General features: G+C 51.0%; 1 protein-coding gene and 1 long non-coding RNA gene across 5 annotated transcripts in view; one reads left to right on the top strand and one right to left on the bottom strand.

The window, feature by feature from the left end:
• The window catches only part of B3GNT2 (UDP-GlcNAc:betaGal beta-1,3-N-acetylglucosaminyltransferase 2), a 244,507-nt gene that overhangs the window by 5,671 nt on the left and 216,322 nt on the right, over nt 1-22,514 (bottom strand). Inside the window, exons 1-2 of one of the 4 annotated variants that reach the window (XM_072741702.1) lie at nt 22,164-22,397; nt 19,436-19,493 (exon numbers count right to left, since the gene is read on the bottom strand). The exons of 2 other annotated variants lie outside the window; for them this stretch is intronic. The gene's annotated coding sequence lies outside the window, so the exon portion shown is untranslated. Of the gene's footprint in view, nt 1-19,435; nt 19,494-22,163; nt 22,435-22,514 lie in introns of those variants that run through there. One more of the 4 variants, XM_072741701.1, reaches the window with a different exon arrangement.
• LOC140595917 (uncharacterized) lies at nt 7,189-9,541 on the top strand. Its single transcript, XR_011997862.1, has 2 exons — nt 7,189-7,398; nt 8,247-9,541. It is a non-coding gene; the product is annotated as an uncharacterized lncRNA (long non-coding RNA).

Genomic DNA, 22,514 nt, shown 5'->3' with positions numbered 1-22,514 from the left:
AAATCCTAATTTTAAGGCTTTGGGGTTTTTTGTTTTGTTTTGTTTTTGGTTTTGGTTTGTTTTGTTTTAGCTTCCAGATGAGACAAGATGGTTTTCAAAAACAACCGACTGTCTCTAAATTGGGATAACATTCCTAAAGCTACAGTAGCACTTGACCCAGGATCTCTGATCTCTACATCTTGGGCAGTTCATTTAAACAGCTTGAAGGAAGGGCAATAAGGAAAAGTATGAGGGTGAACGAGAAAGACTACAATGAGGAAGAAGATCTGAAAGTTACTCAGGAAAAAAACAGCACATGCTATAAACAGCTAACACCTGAAGTTTTCAACTCAGGAAAGGAATATGGGTATCAGTAGACAATTATTTCTGAAATTTCTAGAGTGCAAGAGGTCAGCTCAAGAAAGAAAAAAGGGAAGCACAGAACTCTATGTAGCAGGTTGTGAACCTCTAAGTTAATTTTCCCAGGGAAAGATACGGGGTGAATAAATGTGAGATGATTCCAGATAAAAGAGCTGGTTATACATCCAGGTTATGGGGCAGGGCTATGGCGACCTGGAATCCAGCCATAACTGTCTGAAGTGATGGTCTGAAGTTTCTGTCACAGAAAGCACTGTTCCTTCTCTTGGGAATACTGTGAGGAAAACATTAGGCTTGCCAACCCTGGCCCGACTTCCAACTTCATCCACTGCAATTCAGGCCTTTATTTCCATGATCAAGACCCAGCCAGGACTTCCTATCACCTCGGCCAAGACAGGGTTTTGTGGCCCTCAATGGGACATCATCCCCACCGTATATGTGCTCAAGGATTCCAGTCTGAGGAGCATCTTCTTGCACATTTCTCATTTGCACCCCCGAAGGGAAGCTGAAAGGATAACCCCTTAATAGTGAGAAAAATGGAGGCTCAGAGACGGTTAACTGAGCTGCCTACACATTACATAAGAGTTACACGACAAGGGTGACATGATGCAGTTTTCTGGTTTGTAATCCAGGGCTCTTTGGATCTCCTTTTTCTACAAGGCACAGCCACATTCTTGTAACCTGACCCAGGTAGGTCAACAGCAAAGTCTCAAAGGCAAGACTAGAAAAACCCAAAGCACAGAGAAACTCTATTTGTCAGCTCGAATGTACACAAGGTACATTTGATCATTAATTACCAAGACTCTCCAAAGAGCGGGAAATGGGAGTGCCTAGAAGCTCCCAGCCCCCCTTCTGAGGAGGGGCCAGCCCTCCCTGTCCAAATTCCCAAACATGCCCATCAGGCTAACTTACCACTACTTGCTAAAGGGCATTTCTTCCAACCTGAGAAGGAAGGATGGGAAAACCAAGATTCTCGATTATACATTTCCATCGAGTTTAAATGTCATCTTTTATTTGTGACCTGGGTACAGTCCCTCGCATGAGAACTCGGCTTTTGGCAGACTCCTACAACAGACCAAAGTTCATGGAAAGGAGGATAAAACAGTGACCCCCATAAAAATATCTGTGGGAAAAAGCTCTCTGAATTATCTGACTAAATATTCCCATTGCACACATAAAACCAATACGTGTCCTTTTCTGAGCAGGAAGTTACATTGCTTAAAAAGAATTTGAGTAAGAAAACTTACCCCAAAGCTGGGGAAGATGTTATACAACCCTCACTGTGAAACACAGAATTTTTATCATAACAGAAAAAGGAGAAAATCCCATAAGCAAACAAAGAATAACCTTAGCGTTTCACCTTGTGCCTGGGAGAGTAAAGGCTCCCCCAGTAAGGACTGAACCGTTTTGAAATTTCCGAAACACTTCAGTTGGTTCTGTTTAATGGAAAATAACTTCCTTCTTTATTTTACAATTAAAATATTTAGAAAAGCAAGGTAGGAACAGGAAAAATATACTTGTGAGCCGACAATGGATTACAAAATAGCACAGACGCTATGCTCAAATATGTGAAAGTCCAGATCAAACAACCACACAAAACCAAAACTGGTTTAATCGGGGTTGTGGGGTTGTAGGGCTGCGGGTTATCTGAACATTCTTCCAGGCCGCCACGTGATGCCCATCCCTGAAGGGCGTCTACCGCGGCATGGGGTGCGGAGCACATCACACACAATCCCCGGTGCGGGCCCCGACTACCTGGAGCCGCGCCGCCAGCCTGTGTCCTGGCCGCCTCACTGCACGGGCCCCGCAGGCTCCAGCAGGGCTCCGGGACGAGCCCCCGGCTTGCCTCGGGCCTGTGCCAGGAATCCGAGGCCAGCCAGGAGAAGGGACTATGAACCCATATGCTTTATCTAATAAATACTGCCAGGCACCAGCCATCCCATGGGGCGGATGCTCTCAGAGAGGTGACTTCACTGGCCCAAGGTCACAGCGCTGGTAAGTGGCCGAGGCCGCAGTCAAACCCAAGCAGCTGAGCCCCAGAGGCGGAGTTTTAAACCATGATGCAAGCGGATGCCGCCGCACAGGGTCACGACTGACGGGGCGCTAGTCTTCTTTTCCAAGGCCAATCTCCTTAAAAATTATTAAATATTTACAGCCTTACATTTATACATTTCAACCTACAAAACTACCAGGAGTCAAAGTCAAATATGGGGTGTGTGTGGGGGGGGTGTAAAGGAGGAAACTTGATTAATGATTACTGCATGAGCCAAATTCTGGGCAAAACACCTCACACACCGCATTTTGCTTCCCAGTGTGCAGTCCACGCAATCCCAGCGTCTCACTCACGGACACTAGAGTGGGAACCACTGAAGCGGATGATCCTCAAAGGTTTCCTCCAGTTCTGAAAGCCCTGGAAACACTGGAACAAGGTGCCCGCCAGAAAACATTTTAATGTGGCCATCGACAGCCAGGAGGGCTGCTCATCAACTCCGACTCAGGGATACTATCTCTCTCTCTCTCTCTCTCTCTCTCTCTCACACACACACACACACACACACACACACACACACACACTGAGGAGCTCGGCAGGTTAGGGAGGGGGCCACCAGCGGCAGGTTAGGGAGGGGGCCACCAGCGCTAGTCCGCACACTCAGGCCCCACCCAACTCCTTGAGGCTGCCCTGCGCTATTTCCAAGGTTAAGGATAAGACAGGCAGGATCTTCCTGTTACCATTAAATAAAATGAGCAGCCACCAGTCCATCCAGTCGGGCCAAGTAAGGCAGGGAGGCTGGAAATCCGAGCTCTGACTCAACCCCGGCCTGGGCAGGCAGCCTTGGCGCCCGGGAGGCCCTGCTCCTGCTCACCCTCCAGCACACACTCACGGCCCCAAGGGGAGGGAGCCCGAGCCCTGCCGTGTCACCAGGCCGGGGGCGCCCGCATGCCTGGGAGAAGTTGCGCAACACCCTGCAGGCCCGCCGGGCCCCCCACCCTCCAGGGGCCCGGCCAGAGTGGCTTTCCTAAATCCTTATCTCCCAGGCTGCTCCCATCTGCTGCCTGGTCCTTGCCAGCCCTTTCCAGACTCTGCTCAGATAAACAGGGACAGTTTGCAGCTAAGTGGTTCTGGGGGAGACAACAGCTCCAAGCACCCGTGCAGACATGGGGTGACAAGGGTGTGAGCAAAGCAGCTCAGTGGGACCAGAAGGGCTGGGCCATTCGGAGACCCTGTTCCTTGATGGGAACAAGGAGCCGGGCCTGGGTTCTTGCAGGGCTGGGGAGGGCAGCCCGGGACTTCGCTTACAACCTCACCTAGCGGCTGGCACGGAGAGATCGTGTGTGTCTCGGACTTTGCTTTTTAATCTCTAAGTCGTGGAACAACGGACCACCAGCTAAACCCCGGGAATCTGGTTCCTAGTCACTAGTATGAGTATTAGTACTTCACGTTCGAAATTCAAAGGGAAAAGAACATATAATGAATCTACTCACCCACACATCCCCACCAGCAACATCATACATGGGAAAGTGTCTGGCGGGACGTGTTCTCGTCCCCATCTGATCACAGCTCCCCAAAGCCCAGTAGGCTGATGTTCTCAAGTGGTATTTATCACTCAAGATAAAATTATCACTAAGTCCATTCTTCAAATAAACATGTACAGAACTTTCAGAAAAGGGAGAAGAAAACTTAGGAAATGATGACAGGGACTGAATCCTCCCGGAGGCTATCTTGACCCTGCCTTTAGTAAAAGTGACAACACTTTCAGATGGGCGGTGTGAACGTCCACGGAGTTCTAAACCGAGGCTGGTAGCTGTTTGAGGAGGAAAATGTTCCAGATCCATTTTCACTTGGAAGGTCAGCCTGGCATCTGGAGTCAGCCCAGAATTAAAATCTGGTTACGCTCCCTGCTAGCTGTGTGACCCTGGGCAAGCTGCTCAACCTCTCTGAGTCTGTTTCCTCATCTGTAAAATGGTGAAGATCAAACCCACCATTCCGGTCTGTCGCCTACCACTCAACGGGCATTCAAGTTTTCCTCCGAGGGTTCGGATTCCTCCAACACTAAGCACGTTTCTCAAGTTTTGTCATTCGTTGTCCCTTTTATAAATTCTCCCTCGCTAGAAATCCGTCTGTCCCCTACCCTGAACACCACCTCCAAAAGGAAGATCACAGCTTGACCCAGTTAACTGCAGCTGTTAGCTTCTTAGTGCTTCGCAGGGCCCCTCTCCCCAGGTCCCCTATTTGTAACGGATGGGTTCCGCCGACCCCGGACGTACACCCCAGAATTACTTGGATTGCTGCTGCTTCACGCTCTCCCCGTCCAACCAGGAGCCAAGTCTCCTGTGCCCACAACGCAACCTGCACCTCCGGGTCACCTCCTCGCCTCCTCTCCGTCTTCAGGCTTGGCCCCGGCTACCGGGCCAGCCTGCTGCCTCCTCCCCCCCCCCCTTGCTCCCTCCTCCCCACCTGCTCAGGCTTTAGTCCCCGCACATACACTGTCCCTGCTCTGCTGCTCCCTCAAAGCAGAACTACCCGCCGTGTCCTCTGACACCCCTCTCTTCCCCACTCCCAGGGCTAGAGCTCAGGGCCTCTGGGCTTCTCCAAGATCTCGCGCCCTGGGAGACCTGGGCCCGCTCACCCACACGCCCTCGGCCCAGCGGCACTCCGTAGGGATCGGTGCTTCCCTTCACACCGTCCAGCCGACATCCCCCGTCTCCACGCCATCCACGCCTTAACATTCAAGCACAGCAAACACATTTCTCTTCCAGAAAATCTCAGCTTCGCTCTGCCATCTGCAGAGTGCCTGCCTTTTGCCATGCCTTCCTGGACAGCTCCTACTCCTTCCAAATAAATTAGTTCAAGTGTCACCTCCTGGCTGGAGTACACCCGCCTCCCAGGAGCTGGGACACCCTCTCCGGATCATGCTGGCCAACACCTGGGCATATCCCATAACCAAGGTCTTCACATCATATCCCAGCACGTGGCACCTGGGAATCATTCCGCATTTGCTAAATGAGCCGATACTGTGGTCATCTGGTCAAGTTCTTAAATACCGTGATATGCTCAGTAGAAACTGGATTAAACATAAACATCTTTTCTCCAAAGAGAGGACACTGGAAAATCACTTTATGTACTGGTAAATGACACACACGTATTTTATAAATCTCTCTTATCAAAGTAATAAAGTACAATAAAAACAAAAATTTAAAGGGATTTTTTCTAGAGTTAAGAGAGAGACGAATTTCAGTAGTGAGCTTGTATTAAATCTGGGAGTTCGGGGACAAGATCTGAAGAGGTAAATGGGGTGGACACTATGGCCCAGCCCCTCATTTCCCGCAGTCAGCCCCAGACCCACCAAAGACAACATACTTGGGTGTGCCCTGCCTTGTGTGTGGGAAGGGGTGGGGGGTGGGAATGTACATGCACGGGATTCAGTAGTGCTTCCAAGGGAGGGCTCCATTCCTCCTCCACCCTATCCCCAAATAGGGGAGCCGCCACACCTCCTTCCGGGTGAGGAGAGGACCTTGAGCAATTGTTACCCCATCAAGGCAATGATAGTAGTAGAGGCCCAGGGCAAATAGGCCTCAGGAAGGAAGGTCCTTGGTACAGACTTAAAATTTGAGGGACATCCACTTCCCTAAGGTGGAAAATCACCTTAGAAAAGAAATGCTGAAAGGCAGGCATTTGCTTCCTGCGGAGTTTTTTTTTTTTTTTTTTTTTTTTTTTTTTTTAGAGAGAAAGAAACTCTTAAGCGGGCTCTATGCCCAGCACAGAGCCCTAGGCAGGGCTTGATCTCATGACTCTGAGATCATGACCTAAGCCTAAATCAAGAGTTGGAGGTTTAACTGACTGAGCCACCCAGGCGCCCCGTTCCTCAGAGCTTAATGTGTTCTGGAAGCCCTTGTTAAGAGCTGTACGTGGCTATGCCTTGGTAAATGTTTCCACTCTGAGCTCCAGGACCTAGATACAAGCAGTACAGTCTGGCAGGCTCTCGACAGGCCCTCAGAGAAAGCCCTGGATTTCTCTCTGCTCCATCCTTCTGTTTGCATAGTTGGGTTACATGGGATGCATTTCAGCCTGGGTCCAACCAGGAGGCAGGAACCACAGTAATTTAAGCACAAGTTTAAGAATCTGATAATTAAGTAATAACTATAAAGATGGAATAGAATTCTCAAGAGTAGGCTTTGGCAGATGAAGAGTACCGGGAAAAGGACAAACGTGGAAGAGAGCTTCCGAGCTTGTCTGACAAGGAATGGATGGCAGAGAAGTTCCCGGGGTCCCAGGCCAGAGAGGGTCCAGGGAGCAGGAAGCAGGAACAGCCCCCTGGGGATGCAGCCACAAAGCCTGGGACACACAGTCTCCACCAGGAGAACGAGAGAAAACAAACCTTGGAGACGGCTGGGTGGGCACGCAGAGTCCCCACACCCGGGGAGTCAAGGTGCTGCCGGGACCAGATGTGGCCACAGCCCGGGACAAAGATGAGGTGCCCGGGGTCACGGGGCACCAGTATGAATATACGTGGGGCCACCAGAAGCAGTGGCCTGGGCCCCGGCTCCCCATCCTGCCACCGCCAGAGCCGGATAAGCCATGCCCTGCAGGCCCTAGGAGCGCAGGAAAACAGCAGCTTTCCAGGAGCCTGCTTCCAGCCACGAGAGCCAGGAAGGAAAATCCGTCCCCCCCAGCACCGTCCCAGAGCCTCAGCTCACAGAAGGCAAAGGCCTCCTGGAGGCCCGACCCATTTCACCTGTCAGGCGACACGGGCGGAGTCTGGGGCTGAGAGGCAACGGTCAAGAACTGACCCAAGTCCTCTATCTCTAAATCACCAACCCAAGTTCATCTTCACCCAGACTTTTAGTAAGTCCGAAGTTAGGAGAAAAGGTTTCTTATAAAATGTGGGGCCTGGGCCGCCTGGGTGGCTCCATCCGTGAAACGTCTGCCTTCGGCTCCGCTGGTGATCGGTCCCCGGATGGATGGGGCCAGGGATGGAGCCTGGAGCCTGGAGCCGGGCCGCTGCTCAGCGGGGAGCCTGCTTCTCCCCCTCCCTCTAATAAGTAAGTAAGGCCTTTAGAACACAAAACAGACCGAAGAGCCTATAGACAACAAATAGGTAGGCGTTCATGAGCTGCCAGCAGAGGTCAAGGCAGGACCCGAGTGGGCCCGGGGTGTCTGCCAGCAGAGGTCACGCAGCCAGCAGAGGTCACGCAGCCAGCAGAGGTCACGCAGCCGTGGCTCCCGTGGGCCCGGGGCGGGGGGAGTAAGTGCTGGCGGGCCCGGGGCCTCTCCACAGAGCAGGAGGCCGCACCCGCGCCCACCTGAGCAAGCTGCCCCGACAGCCTGCGGGAATGTGCTCTTCTCCTTCACGGGCCCTCTACTTAGAGAAACAAAGAAGAAAAGAAAATGGGCTAAATCGCACAGGAGTGGGAATTAAGGGAAAATGAAGAACTCCGCATCCATGTCCATGCTGACAGCAGAGTTGGCTTCTGCGGTCCCGGAGACTTTTATTGGGGAAGTGGGGGAGGGGGGGTCAGAGAGAGAGCGAGCGAGCGCGCACCTTAAGCACCTTAAGCAGGCTCGACACACGCAGGGCTCGATCTCCCACCCCTGAGATCATGACCTGACCCAAGAGCTGGGAGCCAGAGTGGGGGCCACCCAGAAGCCCCACTGAGATTTAACTCCTGTAAAGCAGGCTGGGCTCCCGGGGGCAAGAGCACGCTCTGAGGAGTCTGTCTCCTATCAGAGCTCTGGCGCACCTGCGGACTCAGGGCTTTGGGCTGGCTCACCAGTCAACTACCAGCGAGTGGTTTAGGATTTTCTGCATAATCAAAAAAAAAAAAAAAAAAAAGAACCACCTCATAAATGCATCTTTTTTGTCTTATTATTTCCTTTGGAAAAACTACAGAGAGAAAGAAGACTGTTCTCTCCTCCTCCTCCGTCCCGCACCAGAAAGGCCAGGCCGGTTTATCTGCACCGCACACCGGAGCGCAGGGCCCACACAGGGCGCTACCCGCCTTGACCCAGGATGCGGTCCTTCTTTTTAAGCTTTACAAAGAATGGACATCTCCCCGTCTTGATAGATGTTGTTCTTTCCATATGCTTCCTTCCAGATTTTCCTTCCTCATGCCCTTTCCCATTTTCCTATGTCGGTGGCTCTCCTCTCATTTCATCTTCACAAGCTCAAAACTGTGAAGCCATTCGTCTGAGGCTATGGAGCTAATCCGGGTGGAGGCAGCACTTAGAGCCTGGACCCCGACCCCAAGACTAAGCTCTTACTCTTTCTACCGCACAGGGCCACTGCTCAAGAAGATTTCAAGAATCCCCCAAATAAAGTTGGACTTAACCCTTTCGTGGGAGCTGTTCAGAGAAAATGCAGCCTCTCCACTCCCCTCGCCTCCAGCAGCACAGCCTGAAGGAGGGACCCCAACGAGGGACCCCTGGACGCTGCTGCAGATGAGAGGTCAGGTCCCCTGGAGAGCAGAGGAAAGGGCCCCGCCTGTGTCAGAGAAGATGATCGAAGGCTAAGTGCTGGCCACAAACTGCTCCATCTCACCTTTTCACTGGTTCTCTCCATCACAAGCACACACAGATCACAGACCACTTTCCTTACTAGAAAGAAGACGTAAGAATTTCCTCTCTGGGGCCTGGTAGCTCATCTACTCAATTCACCTCATTTACAGAAGAGGAAACCCAGGTACCAGGAGGCCCAGACCTCAGCCGACGCCCCCACAGGGAGAATCAGGACCGTGAGGCCAGCGGTGAGAAGGACTGTCAGTGACCACGTCTCTTCCTCAGTTTGCAGCTTCAGACTCTAGGCCTTCCACATAAACAACAAAAGGGCAAAAAGGCCAGTTGTTTCCAGTACTGCTTTGAGCGGCTCCATCCCCGATCCCCTCCCCTGGGTGTGTTTGTATTACTTCCCCTTTGCTCTTGGAACACCTAACACGCGTTTATCTGACTTATCCACACTTGTTGTTAACAAGCCTGACACACCCACAGGATGTGGGGGGCCTCAGGGATGGGCTGGGCCACATTCGTTTTCGGGCCACATTCGTTTTCGTTTTTTGCATCTCTGGTGTCTGCCACTCAGACAGCACCTGGATACCGAGTCAATGAATCTGAGGGAAAGGAGGGCGTAAAAGGGGAGGAGCAGTAAAGAAACAAAAAATAAAGTTTTTATTTTCGTTTTTATCTTTTTCATCAAGAGTCAACGCTGCTTGTTGAGTATAATTTCACACACAGGCCCTACATCTCCAGCCCCGCAGAGTTGTGTACCTGGCCGCTGGCTGTCAGTCCAGGCCACTCCTCTTCCTAAGGGGGCCAAGCCTTTTCCAATTCCAGTGCTTTCCCCCTCAATGCCTTACCCCTCACAGAAGCATTAGCTGGTATCATCTGGATGCTGTACGTAACCTAAAAACATCTCAGGAAACAGTCTACTACAATTAAATAAATCCATAAACAAACACAGGCCCAAGGGTTGGAAGGCAATTACAAATTAATAAAAATGCATAAGCATAAATTACAGTACTGGACTAGAAAAGAATCCCATTATATAAACCAAGTTATCAAACTGACCTTGTATAAATGCTTCTAGAAAAAAGTAGGCCATCAGCAAGGCTTGGCAATCTTGGTATAGAGATAGGGAGGGGAGGAGGTAATTTGGCGCCAGCATTGTGGACTCCTTTTGTCTACAGACACTTATAAAGAAAAGCTGATGAAATCAATAAGAGAGGGGCACCCGATGGCTCAGGGGTTGAGCGCCTGCCTTCGGCTCAGGGTATGATCCCTGGGGTCTTGAGATCGAGTCCCCATTGGGCTCCCCGCAGGGAGTCTGTTCTCCCTCTGCCTCTGCGTCTCTCATGAATAAACAGACAAAATCTTAAAAAAAAAAAAAAAATCAGTAAGAGAGTACTTTCATATAAGTACTGGAAAAGAGATTACTGTCATTTTTAAATATATGAAAATTTCACCTAAAGACTAGCTTATTTACACAAGGAAAAGTTGTCTCATCAAAGTTTGAAAACTGACTTTCAAAATTGTATCATTCCCCACTACGTAATTCCATGGGTTGTGATAACTGACCACAAACATTTTTTATTTTAAAACAATCATTTAAAAAAAATAAAAAATAAAAATAAAACAATCATTTTGGGGATCCCTGGGTGGCTCAGTGGTTTAGCGTAGCCTTCAGCCCAGGGCCTGATCCTGGAGACCCGAGATCAAGTCCCAAAGTTGGGCTCCCTGCATGGAGCCTGCTTCTCCCTCTGCCTGTGTCTCTGCCTCTCTCCCTCTCTCTGTGTCTCTCATGAATAAATGAATGAATCTTTAAAAAAAAAAAAAAAAAAAGACTTCAAAAAAATAAAACAATCACTTTAACGTTAAGCACTTGACACCCAATCCAATCTTCCATTTTCTCTGCCATAGAGATTTGTATCTATGTCACTTCCAGCAAGCTCTACAGACAAACTTTCAAGTCAACCGCTGCCCTCCCCAATCTTATTAAATTACATGTGGCAATTCTTGACCCTACAAAATGTAGAGCTTGAGAGCCTGTCCATCAATCTCCTGCACAAAAGTTTACATTTGTCTTCCTTCTAAAAATAAAAATACAACCTCCCCGAATGGAGAGAACATTGTCTGAACATGCTGCAGAAACCGAGAGTGCACACAGCACGTTGGACTTCTTCTGTGACTTGAATATTTAGATCAACACCAATGACATTGATTGTGTTTATTTTAAGTGATTCAATAAATCGCCTGGGGAAGTCTCAATTTCTTGGCTGTTAGGACGCCGTTCCCGGATGCCCAGTGACACACGCTCAGGAGAGCGCCTGCCCTTCCGTACAGTAAGTGACAGTAAGTGACCCCGCGGAGCGCGAGGCCCGCCTCAGCCGGGCCCAGGGAGACCCACCAGGCCTGGAGGAGCGCCCGGCTCACTGTCGTGACACCGTGAACGTCACAGGAAGTTGTGCGGAGCTGGCACGTGCAGATTTAGATACTGTCGTATTAAGACAGGACAGGGCAGAGCCAGCACGTGGGGGGCAAGGCGACCAAGCGCAGGCCGCAGGGCGGGGGAGCGCGGGGGGCTCTCCAGGGACCCAGCCCTGAGGGTCGCAGCAGAGGTTCCCCCGCGGCCGCCAAAGCTGGCCTGAGGGCCCCCAGACCCAGAGGGGACGGCGAGCGCCAGGAACCGGGGAGCCAGGTGGGCCCCCAGCCCGCCCAGTCCCGCCGCCACTACGCCGAAGGCCAGCGTGGGGCCGGGGGCTTGGCTGCTCGGGCGCGGGTGGGAGGCGACCCCCCATCAGGCACTCGCACCGCCACCTGACCTAGAGCCAAGCGGGCGGCCCTCCGCACCCCTCCCAGAGGAGGCCGAGGCCCTGCACCCCCGAGGGGCGACTCCTGCCCTCCGCACCCACCCCTGCACTCCAGCTAGCTCCCCCAGCCCGAAACACTGTCCGCCCTCCTCCCAAAGACCCAGGTTCAAATCCCACCGCCTCTTCCTGAGGTCGCCCTTTATGTGCTTCATCTCCCGTCCTGCACTTGGGATTCCCCCCAAACTGGAACCTCTCAGGAAGAACAGGTGACCAGAGCTGATTACCTAGAACCTACCCCTCACCCCCAGCACTGCTTCCCGGCCCAAACGGCTGCAGGTGAGGCAAGATCCCCTCTCCCCAACCCCGAGGGAGACAGGACCGAGCCCCCTCCCAACACACACACACACACGTGCTGTAACCCCAAGGTGAAAGCACCCCAACCACTGCTCCTCACACATACTGAGGATCCAATTAAACTGCGCCTCCCCCTGGGAAGCCACGTCTTCTCCAGAGTCAGGGACCATCCTCATCCCAGAAGAATCCCTTTGTAGTGACAAGTGACCCTAGGGTGGCAACCTCAGAGTGGGGTACCAACAAGCAAACCCTCAGTTCCCTTCTCCTAGATTCCTTTCCCTTCCCTGCCTCTCTTCCGTTTCTCAAATGTTAAATCTCAAGAAGTTACTAAAAGAAGCTTCAGGCCCGGTTTTTAAGTTGCTTTCTTTTCAAATATCAAAATAAATCACACAGATTTAAAATACTTTCAAGCCTTCTATCCAAATGTCCTATTAAAAGGGGCCTGTTCAACCAAGACTTATGTCCACATATTTAAAGGGATGAAATGGTAACGCTTCCTTCTCTGGCCACCTGCCAAGAAAAATTTATGTTGCCAAAATAAAAGAGATTATGTTTGCTCAATACACAAGCACAGGACAGAGCAGCTTAGAAACTGGGCCTCTTGTACCAAGCAGCTTAAATCATCTGATTTTAAGTGTGTCTGTGAATGTCACCTTCACATGTCCTAGGCTCTCCCCTACTTGGAGACGTCAGGGGCCGTACAAATCCGTGTGTCACCCGGTGCACATCCTCTGCTCACTTCTCCCTCCCCGGGGGGTCCAAACACTCCCACAGTTTCTACTTCTCCAACCGGTGACCTGGAGGTCCTGCAGGACTTGCGCTCCCACCCAGCCTCCTACTCAGGCAGGGGTTAAGGGCGAGGCCTGTCATGCAGAAACCAGTGACAGCCACCTGAGGCTTCCTTAGATCACTCTCCGTATCTGTTTGAAATTTTCCATTATAAAGGGGTGTTTTGTTGTTTTTTGTTTTTTGTTTTTAAGGATCCATCAGACCCTTAAGGAAAAAAATTCAAAAGAGAGAAACATTCAGTTAAAAATAGGAGTATTCATGAGAGATATTTTAAGTTCATTTGAAGAAAATAATTCCTTATGTGGTGAAGAGAAGAAAAATAAAATGGCTGCATCGCATTTACTGTGAGAATAAAAGCTACATAAGTTCCTTATAAACAAGCGTCAGATTCAGCCATAAAACAATAAATGTAAAATATATTCCTTTAGTTCCAAATGTTAACTATTTAGAAAAGATGGTAACTGGAACAGACCCAACCAGACCTTTCAATGCTGAACAAAGATATTTGATTCTGAAAACATCACTAGGCTTCCCAATGAATACTCTGGAGCCAGACTTGAAGGTTTTATTTTGTTTTGTTTGTATTTTAAACCTAATTGTGTTACTCTCTGATCGGGACTCAAAAAAGCAGCACTCCAGAGAAGCATTTGGATGTTAAGTGCTTTTTCAAAGAAAATAAAAAACAACATAATGCTGAAGCACAGATTAAAGACCTTAGCAAGTCCATGGCCCGTCGAAGTAACCTGACTGGAGTGTTCATGCTTTCAGACTCATGACTGCGCTGGATTTAAACCCTCCACCTGTGAGGCCGGCCGTGCACGGCTTTTTCCTATTTCTTCGGGGGTGGAGGAAGCAACAGAAGCTAAGTAGGTTGCCATGGTTACAAAGGTTGTTTTGTTTTTCTTTTTCTTTTTTTTTTTTTAAGATTTTTATTTATTTATTCATGAGAGACACACAGAGAGAGAGAGAGACAGAGAGGCAGAGACACAGGCAGAGGGAGAAGCAGGCTCCACGCAGGGAGCCCGACGTGGGACTCGATCCCGGGACCCCAGGATAATGTCCTGAGCCAAAGGCAGATGCTCAACCGCTGAGCCACCCAGGCTTCCCTGTTTTTCTGCGTTTTTTGAAGTCAGCCCTGGAACCAAAATTTACTTCAAATTCTCTACGCGGACCAGTCAGTTCACACTAAGTCACACCCCAGCCCTGGCCTTGACACAGCTCCAGGCACAAGCCCCTCCTTCCCCCCTGAAAAGGTTCTGCTCCTGCCCCACCTTCCCAAGTCCCTTCATCCTCTAGGATCTCCGCAGTGCTTGGCCCCTCCGACTCCCCAGGGCCCCTATCACGGCCCCCACCCCAAATTCAAGACCGCGGAACCCAGATTCTCTTCCTCATTCTCCTACATCTTTGAAGCTTTGCTCCTGGCCCCCCAGTCCCGGGCTCAGGCCTATTGCTGGGTGGCCCTTGCGCGTAGCAGCCCCTGGACCCCCCGAGACGCCACCGCAGCCTCCCATGTTCAAAATGTCAAACAAAAAGGCCCCGTGTCCCGTGCGCGTAGATCCCCCTCCACACCCCCCTGTACTGGTTTCCAAGTCCCGGGCCCACAGGACGCTGTTCACTTCTCAGCCCCTGGAACAGAGCGCACAGATACACTCTAACCCCGCGCGGCCCGCTCGGTGTGGGCACTCGGGGCCCCGAAGACCGAGGAAGTGAGCAAATGCGAGCACCCCCTTCCACGGAGCAGGGTTTGAAGCCGACAACCGAGAATAAAGAGGCAGGAGGCCGATGATCGTCAGGCTGATGAGAACGGAGACAAAATACCCAGGACGGTAGAGATGATGAGGATAAAAAGAGTCAGACAAATCCTTCTTCTCAGAAAGAAAGTGGCAGGAGCGGGCCAGACAATTCTAGGAAGGGGGACCGGCCACCCCGGATGGCAGGGGCGGGACCGCGCCTTCAGCCTGAGGACAATCGCAGCTACTGGAGGTTTCTGAGTAGAGAAGGGCATCAAGTAATTTCAGTTTTTACATATTCCTCCGCCTTCTTTCTGAGAATAGACTGTTGTGGGGCAAATGAGAAGCAGTGCCCCATCCGGAGGCTGTAAAATGAGCCAGGCCCATGATCACAAGCTGCCCTGCATCCTCCTAAAGGCAAGCCTGACCTTGACACGTCACGACATCCTCTCTGCCAGAACTTTCCATGGCTCCCATGACCTCCGTAAGTATCAAGTACCACGTCTTCGCATGGTCACTGGCGTGGACCGTGTCCATTACCCCTTCCTAGACACCCTGACCTCCAAACCCGTGGGATCACCTGCTATTTCCCTGACACACTGCCCCAAGCCTCTAAGTCTCTGCCCTCCAAAAAGTTATTAACCCATCCGTTAAGGCTAAGCCCAAACACCACTTCCTCAGGAAACCTTTCTTGGCTGCCCCCCAAAACTGCACATGGCCTGCACCTCAACGGGAGCACTCTTTCATCATTTCTGGGTTAGAGTTTCCCACAGACTGCTAACTCGAGGGCAGAACTGTGCCTGACCCATCTAGGAATATACATGGGGCCGAGCACAGTGCTAGGCATACAGTAAGTGCTCAACTGATGCACACTGGCCAAGTGAACAAAATGCTCCTCTGATTATATACCATCTTGAGGTCTTGGGGGGAAAGGGTCCCAAGGACAGGTTTTCTCTCTCAGCTACTGTAATCTGGAAGACCAGGGTCCTGGTGGGAGTACTGGGGGACTTCCACGCCCAGCACTGCTGATAATGGTACAGCCACAAGTAGGGGCCAGAATGGGGGTGGATTTGAACCCAAGCCTTCAAAGCCTCCTGCCCTCTCAGCCAGGTATCTCTAGGCAGGCCCATATAATCCATTTTAAATTTACCTAAAGTATCAGCAATGCATTTTCTTCTAAGCCTATTCTAGAAGTGTACACATGCAAAGAAAAGAACCTGGAAGGATCCAAGCCAAGTTAAGGGCAGTTACAGTGCTAAGAGATGGTGAAATTAATTTTATTTTCCTTTACCTTACCTTGAGCTTTCCCCCTAAATAAACATTGTAAGGAAAAAAAGTCTTTTAGAAAGAATGCCACAGTACCACCCGAGTTATATTCAAAGCATGGCTCCAAAAATAGAGAGTATCCAAAAAGCCCACCAAAAACACTGGGAACATGAGACCACTGAATATATCGTATCACTTGCAGAGGAAGATTACAGAAGCTGCAAATGTTTTAAAAGGCAGGTCTGAGCCTAACAACTGGCCCTGTGCTTTCACTGCTGAAATAATTATTTCACAAAACTTAAGGCAGTAAACCTTGTTCCTGGGTACCCCAAGCACTTACCATCGCCTCCTATCTCCACTCTCCCAGACCTCATAATCCAGGGTAAGCTGTCACTACTGCACCACAGCCTATACCATGCAGGTGACCTCCAGTGACTGATCAACTAACTCTAAATGGGAAGTTTCAATGACTGTCATTTAATGACTTATACAGGAAATGTCAAGTAAAATAACAGGAGGAGCGTCTGGGTGGCCAGTCCATTAAGTGTCTGACTCTTGATTTGGGCTCAGGGCATGTGGAGTCTTTGAGACTCTTTCTCCTTCTCCCTCTGCCACTCCCCACTGTGGTCTCTCTCTTGCTCTCCAAAATAATCTTTAAAACAATAATAAGAGATCAGTTATCAAGATATAATATGTTGGAGATCCCTGGGTGGCTCAGTGGTTTAGCACCTGCCTTCAGCCCAGAACGTGATCCTGGATTCCTGGAATCAAGTCCCATATCGGGCTCCCTGCATGGAGTCTGCTTCTCCCTCTGCCTGGTGTCTCTGCCTCTCTATCTCTCTCTCTCTCATGAATAAATAAATAAAATCTTTTTTAAAAAGAGATGTCTTATTTAAGCTGAAAGCTACATCAACAAAGTGGTGAATCAACAAAGACTTGGCTTCTAACTTTCAGTAAAAGACCAACATAACTTATATAGCATATTAAATAGCATATTAAAGCAAGGAAGATAGAATTGCTTTAGTTATCTTTTTCTTTTTTTATATATTTTTTCAAATATTTTATTCACTTATTCAACAGAGAGAGCACGTACACACGCACAAGCCAGGAGGGCAAGAGCAAGATGGAGAAGCAGGTTCCCCAGGGCCCTGGGATTATGACCTGAGCCACTGGCAGACACTTAACTGACTGAGCCACCCAGGCATCCCAAGATTTATTCATTTATTCTGAGAGAGAGAGAGAGGGGCAACACACAGGTGAGTTGGGGGAGGAAGCAGAGGGAGAGAATCTCAAGCAGACTCAGCACTGAGTGTGCTCAATCCCACAGCCCATGAGATCATGACCTGAGCCGAAACCAAGAGTCAGACACTAAATTCTTAGGGTCTAACTAACTCCGTTAGTTATCACCTTTTTAAAGAAATAGGGCACCTGGGTGGCTCAGTCAGTTGGGCACCTGCCTTCGGCTCAGGTCATGATCCCAAGGTCCTGGGATCAAGTCCCACCTTGGGCTCTTTGCTCAACAGGGAGTCTGCTTCTCCCTCTCCCTGCTGCTGCTCCCCTTACTTGTGCTTTCTCTGTCACATAAATAAAATCTTTAAAAAGAAAGAGAAAGGAAGGAAGGAAGGAAGGAAGGAAGGAAGGAAGGAAGGAAGGAAGGAAAGAAAAAGAAAGAAAGAAAGAAAGAAAGAAAGAAAGAAAGAAAGAAAGAAAGAAAGAAAGAAAGAAAGAAAGAAAAGGGGGACAAGGAAATGGCATGGCAAGCACAGTGCTAGATATTTTAGGTATATGATCACATTAATCTTCTTATTAAATCTGAGATAGAGCTTCATCTCACCCACTTCACAAATGAAGAAACTGAGGCTCAGAGTGGTTAAGTAACCACTTAGTCACACAGTAACTTAGTCACAGTAACCACAGTCACACAGTGGCAAAAACCAACTCAAAACCAGGTCTGTTTCACAAGACCACACACAGTATGATTCTGTAGTTCCACTTATATCAGGTTCAAGAACAGGCAAGAACAATCCATATGAAAGGGGTCCCATCTGATGTCTGAAAGTCAGAGTAACAGTTCCCCTCTAGAGAGTGGATAGTGACTGGAAAGGGGCCCAGGCACCTTCTGGGGTACTAAAAAATGTTTGCTTCTTGAGCAGGGTGGTGGATTCAGGAGCTGCCCACAGCATTACAGCATTTCCCACTTCATGCTAGACCTCGAGTTTAAAAAAAAAAAAAAAAAAAATTCTTCATCTGATTGACTCCAAGTTCCTACTCTTAACCACTAAACCACCACACGGCCCCTCTGACAGAACCTGGCCACACACTAGAATTGATTCCCTTGGACAATCATTTTTAAAAAGTATTCTGGTAAACACCGTACATCCTAATCGCATCAGAGTGAAGGCACTGGAACAATAAACCTGTTTTTAAATGCCGCAGAATGAAAAGTAGAAAGTATCAATTTCCTGGCTACTGGGAATTTCCCCCCTGTAGCCACATCAGAATATAATTTCAAACCCGGCTCTAAGGGAATGTTCACAGATGTACAGAAAATAATCTGTAACAAAGTTAACCCTGGAAATACCTAAACTAAAATTACACAAACTATTTCAAGACATGTTATAACTTTATCAACAATGCTGACTCTCAAAAGAAACGTGAATTTGGGGGGCACCTGGCTGGCTCAGTTGGTAGAGCATGAGACTTTCAATCTCAAGGTCGGGAGTTCAAGATCCATGCTGGGCATGGAGGCTATGGAAAAAAAAAAAAAAAGGAAATTTGGATTTTGTTACAAAAATTAAGAAAGGCAAGGGGACAAAACTGAGGGATAAAGAACATAACAGTTCACACAGGAAGTCCAAATCTCAGCTCCAGAGTTCTAGCATAGAGAAAACCAGTACAATTAACTTTCTCCAGCAGTGATTGTACCACATTTGCCCTAATCACAAATTCTCCATCAAGTACAAGTTCTTCCCACCAACGTTGTGTTCAGACTAGCAAAGCCTCACCACCAGATGATGATGAAATCATTACATCAATTCTCTAAAAGTCTTATACCACACACATGTACCTCTTATTCGAATGGTAATTGCCTCTCCAGAGAGTGGAATTTATTCATCCCACAATTTGGGGACATCTTTGGGAAGCACCTAGTTAACAGTCATCCCACCCTGGGGGTGGTGGGTTGTGAGGGAGGAGGCAGCTGTATCTACACACCTGTTGGCTGTATGTACTGTGGTCCCTTACTGGGGCTTTCGATCAGGTCAGCCAAGAAACCCAACTTTGAAATTGTCAGAGCCCAGTTTAATTCATGTTTCAAGGTTCTGTATACACTAAAATTGCCAGGCAACTGACTGAAATGATTTTAGTTCCTCCTGAGCATTTGCACATAAGACCATAAATTTGCCTTTACGAGAATTTTCCAGTATCTGTAACTTACACACCACAACTAGGCATGTTGCTATAGATTATATAACCAAACGTTATCCCAGGTGCAAGAATCTTAATGTTTATGAAAGTAACCACTGGTATCTATTAATTGTTAAAGTCTTTAACAAACTGTCCAATAAAACTGTCAAAAGAAAACTAAGTAAAGTTAAATATTGTGGCTACTAAGCAAGTTAGAAATAATTAAAAGCACTGACCCAGTGTGTTAAGAACAGAGTATGCGTCAGGCACATTCACAGCACGGGGTCAGGATCCCTAAATTATGGTTTAAAAAGAAACAAAACAAAAAATAGCATTACTAGAACACATTAAAACTTAAAGATTCAAAGTTTCTTTAAGAAACAACGGATTCATCTTTTCATCCTGCATCAGCTGAAAAAACCCCATGCATTTCGATCCAGAACATCCTAGCTTTGTACCAACAATGCATCATGTTAAGCAGAATGATCCACTTTTTTTAGATTCTTCATTTCCTAATATAACTCCTTTTTTCCCAATGTACCTCTAAAAAAGGGCACATATTTTAACAAGTTGAATAGTGAAAAATCAACCATGAATTATTAGTTCCACTTTCCTCGTTTAGTAAAACCGTAGTATCTTAGAATTGGAGAAATCTAAATTGTGTTTTTTTTCAACAAGAAACTCTTCAAAACTACAAGCCATTATAGTTATCCTTCAGAAACCCAGGGGGGGAAAAAATCATAATTTTTACAAGCATATTATGTTTATTTTCATCAAAGGATTACTTCATTTCTTGGATTTTAAAAACTTTATCTGCATCTGCCAAATGTGGCTGATTTCAGCCTCAGTCAGACCAATCTAAATGGTTTCCAGTTACTGTTTTTGGTAAGGGGAAGTTGGTGCCTAGAGGGACTTCTGTACCCGTTACTACGCAGCGACCACCACTCATTAAGTGCCTCTTAACTCCCATGAGGCAGAGCCAGGAGTTTTGACAAACACGATCCCATTTGTCCTCAAAACCAATCTTGCAGAGTAGGCCCTGCCATCCCCCAACCCTGTTATGGAAAATAAGGCTGGGATGATCAACAACCTGCCTGAGGACTGAGCAGTATGTGGCAGATTCAGGACCAGTAAACGTGGGGGGTGGGGGGAGGGGGGAGACGGGGAACTTGAACTTTTATGGAGAACTAGACCTTCCATCAACACACATGCCATCTGCACAAAAACTAAACGAAGAGCCCTGAGCCCCTGCTCTTGGGAGATGGCCAAGGGGGAAAAGCAGTATTTCAAACCGAGAAAGTAATGTCAAACGTGAGATCCAAAGATAAAGACCTTCGGGAAGCTGGGCAGGGAAGAGCCTCCTCTACTTACATAGAGAATTCTATAGGGTTCTGCGCTTCTTTGGTCTTAAAAGCCCATCGGATTTAAGAGCACAGGGGCTGGGGACCCCTGGGGGGCTCAGCGGTTCGGCGCCTGCCTTTGGCCCAGGGCGTGACCCTGGAGTCCCAGGATCGAGTCCCGCATCAGGCTCCCTGCATGGAGCTTGCTTCTCCCTCTGCCTGTGTCTCTCATTGATAAATAAAAATCTTAAAAAAAAAAAAAAAAAGGCACAGGGGCTCTGTGTAACGCTCTCCCTAATCCCACCCGCCTTAATAATCTCTACCCAAAAGAAAAGGAAGTGTGAGCTAGGGCAGCGGGAACAAGTGAGCCCCAGCCCGTCCCGCACGGGCGCGACCCGGACACCGCGGGGCTCCCGGGCGCTCGGACTGGGCCGGGCTCGGCCACCCCCGCCCCTTCCCGGCCCCAATCCTCACCCCGCGGGCCACCCCTCGCCGGAAGAATCTGCTCTACGCAGCAGGCGCCCGAGTGCACCCAGGGGTGCAGCAATCCGGGCTCCCCAGCGCGGCTCCGGCCGGGGAGGGGCGGGAGGACGCCGTCCCATGGTCCTGAACCATCTTTCTACGAAATTGGGAAGGTTCGGGAGGCCGCGGGAGCGGGGGCCACGGGCGGCGTCGAGCCCCCAAGCCCCCCGAGCTCCAGGGCACTCACGTCCCAGACGGGCTCTCACGCCCGGACACCTGTGGGCAGAGAACGGGTTGGGGGCTCCACGGCCCTAAGCCCAAGCCCGTGGCCCGGATACTAAGGAGACTCGGTTTCACTACCCGCAGGAGGGTCCGCCGCCGTGGCGGAGCGGGGGGGGGGGGGGGGGTCCCTCCAGGACGTCCGGGCGCCGCCCCGGCCCCAGCCCCGGCCCCAGCCCCAGCCGGCGGGTCCCTCCGAGCGCCCCCGCGCCGCCCCCCAGCGAGGTGTTCTGCAAACGCCGGCCTGGAGGCCCCGCGGCAGCACCCCCTCCCCCCTCCCCTCCCCCTCCCCCGCTCGCGGACGAGCAGCCTGGTTAATCATTCAACGCGGGCGGCGTGGAACAATTTTTTAGAGGTCAGAGCGGAAGGTTCTCCCTAAGTTTCGGAGCAAGCAGCCTCCGGGGGCCCGGCGGGGGGGGGGGGGGCGGGGAGCGCGGCCCGCGGCTCCGAGGCTCACCGAACACCTGATCTCCCCCTGCGGCAACCGAGGCCGGCGCAGTGCGCGGGCGGGGCGAGGGGTGCGAGCCCGGAGCCGCGCTCCGCCCCAGGCGCCCCTGCCCGCGCCCGCAGCCCCCGCGCGGGCCCCCCGGAAGCTGGGGTGCAGCGAGGAGGGGGCGTCCCGGGGCCCCGCGGGGCGTGGGGGGAGGGCGGGCGGCCAAAGGGACGCGCAGCCGCGGGCTCCCCTACCCCCGGCCCCGGGGCGGGGAGGCGGGGGAAGGGGGCGCCGGGATGCGGCGGGAGCCACAGGGCCGCCCTCCTCCCGGGGCGCGCCGCGGCGAAGCCCGAGTCGGCGCCGGGCGGCGCCGGGAGGGAGGCGGGCAGGGCCCGGCCGGCGGGGGCGGGGGCGGGGGCGCGGGGGGGCGGCTCGCAGCCTCGGCCCTACCTTGTCCGGGAGCGGCTCCTGCTCAGCGGGGCGGGGGCGGGAGATCCCGGCCGCATCCACGTTCCGGCCGCTCGGCGCGGCTCAGCCCGGCGACCGCCGCCGCTCCCGCTCCATCCGTCGCACCGCGAGGGGCGGCCCGGTGGCGTCGGCGGCGAGGGAGTCCCCGGCGCGGCCCGGCCCCGGCACTTGTTGCCGCCTCGGCCGCTGCGCCTCTCACTCCCGGCTCCGGCTCCCGGCGCCGCCGCCGCCGCCGCCGCCGCCTCCGGGCGCCCGGCCCCGCCCCCGCCCCGCCCCCGGGCCCGCCCCGCCCCGCCCCGCGCGCCAATCGGGCCCGGCCCCGCCCCCCGCGTC

The sequence above is a fragment of the Vulpes vulpes genome, chromosome 16 (genome assembly GCF_048418805.1).
Source record: "Vulpes vulpes isolate BD-2025 chromosome 16, VulVul3, whole genome shotgun sequence".
Classification (NCBI taxonomy): domain Eukaryota; kingdom Metazoa; phylum Chordata; class Mammalia; order Carnivora; family Canidae; genus Vulpes; species Vulpes vulpes.
This window is presented reverse-complemented; position numbering and strand designations above follow the sequence as displayed.